Source organism: Oryctolagus cuniculus, chromosome 21 (genome assembly GCF_051225735.1).
Source record: "Oryctolagus cuniculus isolate XC-2025 breed Fujian yellow rabbit chromosome 21, ASM5122573v1, whole genome shotgun sequence".
Classification (NCBI taxonomy): domain Eukaryota; kingdom Metazoa; phylum Chordata; class Mammalia; order Lagomorpha; family Leporidae; genus Oryctolagus; species Oryctolagus cuniculus.
The window spans coordinates 32,175,060-32,186,105 of NC_142887.1; the positions used below are offsets into that span (position 1 = coordinate 32,175,060).

Sequence of the window (11,046 nt, forward strand, 5' to 3'; positions counted from 1 at the left end):
CTCCAAACCTGGGAAATTTTCTGCTAATACCTCACTAAAAAGGCCTTCTAATCCTTTCTCTCTCTCCATGCCTTCAGGAACTCCTAGAACCTGAATGTTGGTTTTTTTAATTGTATCCTGAAGATTCCTGACAATATGTTTTAGATTTCTGATTTCCTCTTCTTTTCTTTGGTCTGACTGTATCCTTTCCTGTTCTCTGTCTTCTAAGTCTGATATTCTCTCTTCTGCTTCACCCATTCTGTTTTTAAGGCTCTCTATTGTGTTTTTCATTTGATCTATTGAATTCTTCACTTCATTATGATTTCTCGTCACTATCACAGTTTCCTGTTGTACTAGTTGTTTCGTTTCATTTTGATTCCTCCTTAATATTTCATTTTCACGAGAGAGATTTTCTATCTTGTCCATTAAGGATTTCTGTAGTTCAAGAATTTGTTTTTGAGAACTTCTTAATGTTCTTATCAATTTTTTGAGATCTGCTTCTTGCATTTCTTCTATCTCATCATCTTCATAATCTTGAATTGGGGTGTCTTTTTCATTTGAGGGCGTCATGGTGACTTCCTTGTTTTTATTACCTCAGTTTTTGCGTTTGTTATTTGGCATATTGGAGATATTGGTTTCTTCACTGTGGTGCTTTTTCTTGTTATACTATGACTCTAGATTAAGTGGACTGTTTTTGATGGAGCCTTAAGGCTTGAGATGGGTGTGGGCTGAGAGCTCTGTTTGGTGTGCCAAAGGTAACACTCCCAGGTTAGGCGTGGTAAATCTCTCTCTCTCTCTCTTTCTTTTTTTGATTCAAAAGGGAAGTAATTCCGCACAGCTGAACGAAGTTGGAGGTAGTTAGCAGGCAAATGATATACCCACAGGAGCCAGAGATCGGAAGCTCTTTCCCAAGGACCACACACGGAATCTGTTCGGCCCTCAGAGTGGGCTCAAATTCTCCTTCAGTCTCCCACTGGGTTGCCAAAGTTATGGAATTGTAGCATCTCTGGAGAGTGCTCACGTGAATTCCGTGAGTTCTCTCCCCCACCGTCTCTTTTTTCACAGTCTCAGTTCAGTAGCACCACAAATTTACTAGGTCCTAATCTCCTGTTAATTCGCCCCGCCCAGAGTCAGGTTTTTCTGCTAGGCTCTGGGCCGGTGCAGACCTGAGGTCGCTCTGCTTATGATGTATGTCCAAGATGGCGCCTACTCTTTGTCTTGCTCGCCCTTGAGAGGTGAGCGGAGAGAGAGAAACCCGTGTCCGTACCAGTCACCTTTTTTTTCTCTCTCTCTCTCTCTTCCAGTTAGCCTGGTGAGCTTTTCCCCTCCCTGGGGGTCGTTCCCTCTAGTCTCCTCTCTCTGCTTGCCTGCCGGTGTCTCGGGCTATTGAGGTTCGGCTCACCTCGCGTTCCAGTGCTGGTGTGTTGAGTCTGCTGCTGGTGTCCCGAACTGTGGGCTCAAACGCTCTCCACACAGGTCCACTGTGAATCACGCGTTCCAGAAGAGTTTCTTCTGCTGTTTCCTCCCCTACTCTTCCTTGAACCTGCAGTATCTCCACTTTTATTAAACTATCTCTCCCCGGATTATCAGTGTGCTCCCTTCCTATTCCGCCATCTTGCCTCCTCTCCCTGGCACTTTTATAACTCTACCATTTGTGGCAAGTCAGCTTGAGCATGTCCCAAATTGTACCTCTCCTCCCTCTCTTATTCCCACTCTTATATTTAACAGAGATCACTTTTCAGTTAAATTAAAATACCTAAGAATTATTGTGTGTTGATTACAGAGTTCAACCAATAGTGTTAAGTAGAACAAAAAAGTACTAAAAGGGATAAAGTATTAAGTCGTACATCAACAGTCAGGACAAGGGCTGCTCATGTCATTCTTTCTTGAAGTGCCCATTTCATTTCAAAAGGTTTCCTTCTTGTTGCTCAGTAGTTGTTACTGATCAGGGAGAACATAAGATATTTGTACATCTAGGTCTGGCTTAATTTACTCAGCATGATGGTTTCCAGATTCCTCCATTTTGTTGCAAATGACCAGATTTCATTGTTTTTGACTGTTGTATAGTATTCTGTAGAGTACATGTCCCATAATTTCTTTATCCAGTCTACTATTGATTGGCATTTGAGTTGGTTCCAGGTCATAGCTATTGGGAATTAAGCTGCAATAAACATTAAGGTGCAGACTGCTTTTTTTGCCATTTTAATTTCCTTTGGGTAAATTCCAGGGAGTGGTATGGCTGGGTTGAATGGTAAGGTTATATTCAGGTTTCTGAGGAATCTCCAGACTGACTTTCATAGTGGCTTAACCAGTTTGCACTCCCACCAACAGTGGGTTAGTGTCCCTTTTTCCTCACATCCTCACCAGCATCTGTTGTTGCTAGATTTCTGTATGTGAGCCAATCGAACCGGGGTGAAGTGAAACCTAATTGTGGTTTTGATTTGCATTTCCCTGATGGCTAGTGATCATGAACATTTTTTCATGTGCCTGTTGGCCATTTGGCCATTGGTATTTCCTCCTTTGCAAAATGTCTATTGAGGTCCTTGGCCCATCTCTTAAGTGGGTTGTTGGTTTTGTTTTTGTGGAGTTTCTTGATCTCTTTGTAGATTCTGGTTATTAACCCTTTATCTGTTGCATAGTTTGCAAATATTTTTCCCATTCTGTCGGTTGCCTCTTCGCTCTCCTGACTGTTTCTTTTGCAGTACAGAAACTTCTCAATTTATGCAATCCCACATGTTTATTTTGGCTTTGACTGACTGTGCTTCCAGGGTCTTTTCCAAGCATCTTCGGTCTTTGCCTGTTTCTATATCTCGGAGGTTTTCTCCAATGTTCTCTAATAATTTGATGGTGTTGGGTCATAGATTTAGGTCTTTAATCCATTTTGTGTGTATTTTTGTGTAAGGTGAAAGGTACGGGTCTTGCTTCATGCTTCTGCACATGAATGCAGCGTTTCTAGATCCTTGAGATGCATTGAAAGCTCATTTATTTGGTGCCTTTCCATTTTCTAGATGTAGGCACCTATTGCTATAAACTTTCCTCTTAACACTGCTTTTGCTGTATCCCATACGTTTTGATATGTTGTGTTGTTATCCTCATTTACTGCCAGAAATTATTTGATTTCTTTTTTGATTTCTTCTATGACCCAGTGTTCATTCAGGAGCATGTTTTTCAATCTCCATGTGGTTGCATATGCTCTAGGGATTCTTGAATTGCTAATTTCCAACTTCATTCCACTGTGGTCTGAGAACTGCATCATATGATTGTAATTCTTTTGTATTTACTGATACTTGCTTTATGGCCTAGTATGTGGTCAGTTCTAGAGTAGGTTCCAGGTACTGCTGAGAAGAATGTCAATTCTTTAAGTGTAGGATGAAAAGTTCTGTAGATATCTGTTAGATCCATTTGGGCTATAGTGTTGTTTAAATCTACTGTTTCCTTGTTGATCTTCTGTCTGGTTGATCTGTCTGTTTCTGAGAGTGGAGTATTGAAGTCCCCCAGTACTATTGTATTGGAGTCTAAGTCTCCCTTGAAGTCCCTTAACATATCTTTTAAATAAACCAGTGCCCTGTAGTTAGGTGCATATACATTTATAATAGTTACATCTTCCTGTTGAATTGATCCCTTAAGCATTATATAGTGCCCCTCTTTGTCTCTCTTAACAGTTTTTCTGTTACAGTTTATGTTGTCTGATATTATGATGGCTATGCCCACTCTTTTTTCATTTCTATTGGCATGGAATATCTTTTTCCAGCCTTTCACTTTCAGTCTGCCTGCATGTTTGTTGGAAAGATGTGTTTCTTGTAAGCAGCAAATAGATGGGTTTTGTTCCTTAACCCATTCAGCCAATCTGTGTCTTCTAACTGGAGAGTTGAGGCAATTAACGTTCAATGTGACTATTGATAAGTAGTAACTTTGCCCTGCCATTTTCCCAAAGATATTTTCTAATATATGCTTTGAACTTTGTGTGATCTTTTACTCTGGTTTTCTTCCTTCTTTCATATTGATGACTGCGATTCTGAGTTTCTGTGTGTAATACATCTTTAAGTAACTTTTGTAGGGCTGGAACAGTGGCGACCAATTCTTTCAATTTCTGTTTGCTATGAAAAGTCTTTATTTCACCTTCATTCACAAATGAGAGTTTTGCAGGATATAATATTCTGGGCTGGCAGTTTTTCTCTCTTAGTACTAGGGCTATGTCTCGCCATTCCCTCCTAGCCTGTAGGGTTTCTGCTGAGAAGTCTGCTGTGGATCTGATTGGAGATCCTCTGAGAGTAATCTGATACTACCCTATTGCACATTTTAAAATCTTTTCTTTATGTTTCACTGTGGTGAGTTTAATTACGTGTCGTGGTGAGGATCTCTTTTGGTCATGTTTTCTAGGGGTTCTATGAGCTTCCTGTACTAAGATGTCTCTGTCCTTCTCCAAACCCAGGAAGTTCTCTGCTAGTATCTCAATAAAAAGGCCTTCTAATGCTTTCTCTCTTTCCATGCCTTCAGGAACTCCTAGAACTCAAATGTTGGGTTTTATTTAATAGTACCCTGTAGATTCCCAACAATATTTTTTAGATTTCTAATTTCCTCTTCTTTTCTTTGGTTTGGCTGTATGTTTTCCTGTTCTCTGTCTTCTAAGTCTGATATTCCCTCTTCTGCATCACTGACTCTGTTTTTAAGGCTCTCTAATGTGTTTTTCATTTGATCTATTGAATTCTTCATTTCATTTCAATTTCTCTTCACTATCACAATTTCCTGTTCTACTAGTTCTTGCATTTCATTTTGATTCCTGCTTAAGATTTCCTTTTCACAAGAGAGATTTTCTATCCTGTCCGGTAAGGATTTCTGCAGTTCAAGACTTTGTTTTTGAAAACTTCTACATGTTCTTATCATAATTTTTTTGAAATCCATATCTTGCATTTCTTCTATCTCATCATCTTCATAATCTTGTATTGGGGTGTCTTGTTCATTTGGGGGTGTCATAATGTCTTCCTTGTTGTTGTTTCCTTGGTTTCTGCATTTGTTGCTTGGCTTTGTGGAGATATTCATTGGTTTCTTCTTTCCTCGCTGTGGAATTTTTTTCTCATTCTACTATGACTCTATTAAATGGACTGTCTGCTATTTGATGGATCCTTAGAGGCTTCTGATGGGTGTGGCCAGAGAGCTCTGTTTGGTTCTTCAGGGTTAAGGGTGTGTCAAATGTGACACACCCAGGTTAGGCATAATACATCTCTCTCTCTCTCTCTCTCTCTCTCTGATTCAGAAGGGAAGTAATTCTACACAGCTTCCTTTTCAGTACAGGTGCATAGATTCTATGGCTAGGGTTCTGAGCCATGAGCACCGGTGCCCTCCACATAGGTCCCCATGAACCAGTAGTTCCAGAAGAGTTTCCTCTGCTGTTTCTTCCCTAACTCTTCCTTGAACCTGCAGTATCTCCACTTTTATTAAACTGTCTTTTCCCAGACTATCGATGTGCTCCCTTCCTATTCTGCCATCTTGCCCTCCTCCCATTTCTGGCTTCTGTACCTCTGCTTGCTTGATAATGGCCAAGGCCACCAGACTATGGTTTCTCCTGTCTTGTCCTGGATGCAACCACAAGATCACACAGGTGGCACCAAGGTCAATGGCACCATGTTTGACCCTGACTTGGAACAATCAAATAATTAAATCATTACATTTTTCAATAAGGTTACAAAGAAACTGGCTGATTGGCTAAGTGCTTCTCCCTTCTGTATGTCTGAGTCTTGCTTGCACAATTCTGCACATGTAATTAAATGACTGATAAAAAGTAGGTTTTGCCTTTACAAACTCTCTGCACCTGCAACTCTCTGCTGGCTTCTCGAGACTTGCTCTGAGAGGGCAGTCACCAGCTGGACACTAAATATTCCTAATTTGACCTCAAAAGTCTCACTGTGTTTTTAATCTCTACACCCCAAAACTAAAGAAGCTCAGGTATGGATGTGGTTGTAGCTGTAGCTCTCCAGGGCCTGATGTCACAAAGGGAATGAAGTGCCCCTGGCACCAAGTGACACTTTCTTGGGGCTGGGAGTCCACACACATCCCTGGTCACTATCAGTTTATGTTGGCTTTGGGCAAGCTGATGGAGATCCACTCAGCATCTCCAATAGCCAGGTCAGTTCTCTTAGGCTAGGTGGGTCTGTGAATCTTTGGCTGATGTGCTGTGTTCCCTGTGTACTGCTGAGTGTGCCAGCCATGGAGAGAACCCCAGGGAGGCTCAAGAGCATCCACATTTCAGTCATTTCCACATTCCCTCACACTGACAGTTTGGTTGTGATCCCTGGGATTAGTGATGGATGACTGGGTTTCATGGAGAATTGAAATAGTAAATCCTGACAACTTCAAGTCAACACAGAATTGACTCTGCAGCATGGGCCTTCCCCAGCATCATTCATTCTCCATTTGAATCAACTATTGGGTTGATCCTTGCAAGCTCACAACCCCGATGGACACATCACTTTGTTTCTCCAATGTGTTAGCCTTGAGGTGGTCGAGGAGAGTGTTCAGTTATACATAAGTCATCCCACAGAGCAGCTAGGGCAGGGACAGGCATGGAGAAGCACTGACTGAAGAAACATTAGTTGGGAACAGGAAACATGTCAGCTGGTTGGAGATATAACAGGAGCTTCAACTATGTTACTTTTGCACATGAATTGTTTCACATTTAAAGGATGGATAAAAAAGCCAACAATATTTTTTGTCACAACCACCACAAATGGAGTTAAGTATTGTAGAATCTCTCTGAGGTTGATATTATTATTATGACCATGTCACATGTGAGGAAATAAATCAGGTGGCAAGGAGAGACCTCTAGTGATCTGATTTTCAGGCTTGACCAAGGGGGCTTTCGTCAAGAATGGAAGGGCCCTGTGTTTTGTATTTCCTCACTTGTGCAGAATGGTGCACAAAAGAGACTTTGTCTAGTAGTGGTGGGAGGGCTGAAGGAGTCAAGGACAGAATTTGGGGAGTCAAAAATATAGGGTTGAACCATTTGGGAATTAGAGTGTTTATATTGGCAGTAGGTCTTACTCTTCCACAGACTTGGGAAGTAATGCTTACATCAGTGGTGCTTAGGAAATAGCAGCTATTTTCTTCAGGATTCAGGTTTACTTAGTTTTAACCTCACAGTCATCCTAACACAGGTTCCATTAACATTTCCACACCACAGGCAGGGAACTGAACAACAGAGCAGCTGAGGAACATCCTCAGGTACACGCAACATTGTCATCAGGCATCAGGCACCTGTCCCCATTCTCTGGTTCAGTGCCTGATGCTGACTTTCTCCATCATCTCATGGAAATACAGCAACCGTTCTCTTATTTCACGGCACACCCAACTGCGAGAACTTACTCATTCCTGCTCTGACCCAGGTGGCTCCTCCAGGCAGCCCACAGTAAAGAGATCCATGATTGGGCCTGGGAAGAAATCATTTCTTATTTTGCCAAGAAGATGGCAACACCATTCTTGAGTGAATGCATTTCCTTTCCTCTTCCTACAGGAATACGAAGAACAGCAACAAAAAGACAACTCATTTGTCCCTCAACAGCCTTTTGTTCATTTGTTCCAGGACCACACCCATAGCACCAGCAGTAACCAAAACACACAGGTATTCAAGTCCCTTCTATAAAGTGCCCATGGGATTGGAAATAACTATGCACATCTTGCATGTGACTTAAGCCATCCCTGTGCCAATAAATCATTACAAATTGTACTGCCTAATACAATGTAAAGGCACTGAAAAGGAATATGTAGTTTAAGGAATAATGACAAGAAAGACCTCTACATGTTCTGTATAGATACAACTGTTTCTGAATATTTTCCAAGGTTATTGAATATGCCAATTGGGGCACATGTCTTTGGAGGTCACTGAGTTAAAAGATCCACATGGGGATTGATCTTTGAGGCGGAAAACTCATCACTGGCCCCATAGTCACCGAGCAGCACCAGAGTGGGCTCTGACAGGAGACCAGGATTAAGCTTCCAGTATCACCTCCTGTGACCTTTTACCACTGAAGTCACTGTGAGAACTGAATTGTTAAGGTGACTCAGGAGTGATGACTGTGGTCTGTATTCAGCCTACCATCTTCAGAGACATACTGTACAGACATCTTAATTCATGTTCTTTTTACCAAAATAGAATTCTCACGTGATAAATTGACACATTTAGAGTGTATAGTATAGAGGCTGGCATAGTGGCATAAGAGGTTCAGCCACCACCTGCAATGTAGGCATCCCATATGGGTGCTGATTCTAGTCCTGCTGCTCCACTTCTGATCCAGCTCCATGCCAATGCTTCTGGGGAAACAGTGGGAGATGGCCCAAGTGCTTGGTCTCCTGCCAGCCATGTGAAAGATCCTGAGGAAGCTCCTGGCTTGTGGTTTCAGGCTGGCCCAGTCCTGGCTCTTACAGTCATCTGAGGGGACTGAACCAGTGGATAGATCTCCCTATCATTCTCCCCCTCTCTCTGTCACTCTGCCTTTCAAGTATATAAATCTTTAAAAATAAACAAAGCATACTGTTCACTGGGTTTTGGTATATTCAGGGTTTCCTGTCTTGTCATTTCAGTACTTTTCTCATCATCTCAAAGGGAAACACCATACTCCTTGCCAGAGAACCTCATTCTCTCCCCCTGCCTTGCCTTGGTAACCCTTATCTACCTCCTGTCTCTGTGGATTTATTTTCACTTCTGGCCATTTCATGGAGATAGAGTGTCACTTTTATGTCTGTTTTCTTTCAATAAGCAAAATATATCCAAGGTTCATCCATATTGTAGCATATATCCACACCTGATCCTTTTATGGCTGAGTAATATCTACGGTGTGAATGCAACATATTAATACTTTTCATTTATCACATACTGGGTAAATGGGTCACTTACACATTTGGCTACTATGTATACTGAGACTCTGAACTTTTCTGAGGAAGTGTCAAACTTTTAAGGGAGGGGCCGGCACCGTGGCTCACTTGGTTAATCTTCCAACCTGTGGTGCCGGCATACAATATGGGCACCGGTTCTATTCCTGGCTGCTGCTCTTCCAGTCCAGCTCTCTGCTGTGGCCCAGGAAGGCAGTGGAGGATGGCTCAAGTGCTTGGGCCTCTGCACCTGTGTGGGAGACCAGGAAGAATAACCTGACTCCTGGCTTTGGATAGGCACAGTTCCGGCTGCATTGGCCATTTAGAGAGATCACCAATGAAAGGAAGACCTTTCTCTCTGTCTCTCTCTTAAATTCTGTAACTCTACCTGTCAAATAAATAAAACAAATTAAAAAAAAACTTGTATGGGATTTTTAGAATAAAGTGTGAAGTTTAAATCCCACAACATTATTAGCAGTACTTCTTAAAAAAGGATTACAGCCATACCAGTGTTCATCTTCTCAGAGATACTTTGTGCATGACAATTCATTCTGGAGGCCCTTGCATGTCTTTGTCTTTGCCTTCCAACTTACTAGGATGTGAATTTCTACTAGTGCAGTTCATTGAACTCCATGTATATTTTTGCATCCTATGATGTGTCAGCGATAGAGGCATGAGAGATATTCCAGCTGCTGATTGACTCCTCTGAAGTACTTTCTACAACTGTAAGATCACAGCTGGGAACTGGGTTCCCAATCCAAGTTTTCCCCATGTGTGGAATGAGCCCAACGACTTGGACCCTCACTGCTGCCTCCCAATATTCATAGGAGCAGGAAGCTGGAAAGAGGAGACAGAGCTAGGGAATCAAATTGAACCATTTCTTTGTTGGATATTGATGTCCTGTTTGCTTTATGACTAGGCCAAACACCCATGCGTATTTTGATTATTCTTGTTCAAAATGTTTAGGCAATTTGGGGACACAATTCATATATTCTTGCTGCCCCTGTCTCTCTCATATCCCTGTCTCTCTGGACTCTTTATGCATATGTGTTATGCTTGATGGTGTCCCACAGGTCTGTGAAACTATTGTTTGCTTATTATTATTCACTGGACTGGGCCATCTGCAGGGTCTGATCCACAGGTTTGGTGTTTCTTTTGCCTGTTCAAAGGCCTATTGTATGAGGAGTTTGTCCTCCAACGTTTAAGCCTTAGGGCTCAATGCCTGTGTAGGAGGCTTTCTGTGGAAATAAGGTGTTCACAGGTAGAGTCAGGGATGATGAGCTCATCCTGTGTCAGAGTGGGCCCTGATCCATTGCTGTTGTCCTTCCATTCCAGGCGAATGTGGATGTGGAAGGAAGAAGACTCTGATGGCACAGGCAGAGGCTGGGAAGTTTCAACTGCAAAGCAACAACCCAAGGGTGGAGGCAAGCGCCAGAAACTAGAAACAGGCTGTGGAGGACCGTACGCTGGAGCCTTCAGATAGAGCAGGGAGCAGCAGGCCTCTGACATCAGGCCCTGCCCTCCAGAACTGTGAGCAACCTTCCTGCTTTAAAGCCAGGCACATGGCAGTAAGGAGCTATGGTGACTCGAGGAAGCTGGTACAGGCCCCTGCAGGGGGTTCTCAGTTGTTCTTTTGAATTCCAGAAACTTGAGTCACTCCTCTCATAAGATATGTTCCCTTACTGTTATTTCCTATCCTGTGAAATACTTCTGTTGATGTTTGTAGTGCTTAACACATAGATTCCTTCACTAATTTGAGTATAGTGTGAACGCCGAGTGCTCTGGGCCTAGTGAGTTCCATGTCTGTACTTCCTCAGAGGTAGTGTCAGCTGGCTGCAGTTTTTCTTGGTGATTCTGCTTGTGTTGGGAGATCCTGATCCTGAGCACTCCCAGGGTCAGTGCTTCCTGTGGAGGAGGCCCCCCTGGACTCAGAACAAGTTGTGACAACAAGAGTGACATTTGCCAGACAAGGTCCCAGAGTCTGATTGCCTAGGGTGTTCATTGGTGCCTTCTTCCCAGTACATGGGTAGATTCTAGTACCCCAGGAGGAGCAAGAGGTTTGTGTATGTGAGAAGTCCAGCACCTCGAGCCTCTCTCATTAGAGAAGGGTGCACCTGTGCATTTCTAGATTCCCAGGAGTGTGCCAGAGCTTCCTGAGTCCCCTACAGACACTCATGACTTAGCTCTGCTGCAATATTGTTGGGT

The 11,046-nt window shown here is 42.7% G+C and overlaps 1 long non-coding RNA gene across 1 annotated transcript in view; it reads left to right on the forward strand.

The window, feature by feature from the left end:
* Positions 1–10,808, forward strand: part of LOC149119904 (uncharacterized) — a 76,960-nt gene extending 66,152 nt beyond the window's left edge. Inside the window, exon 3 of the long non-coding RNA XR_016227520.1 lies at positions 10,177–10,808. This is a non-coding gene — a long non-coding RNA (uncharacterized LOC149119904). The remainder of the gene's footprint in view (positions 1–10,176) is intronic.
* Positions 10,809–11,046: the final 238 nt, after the last annotated feature.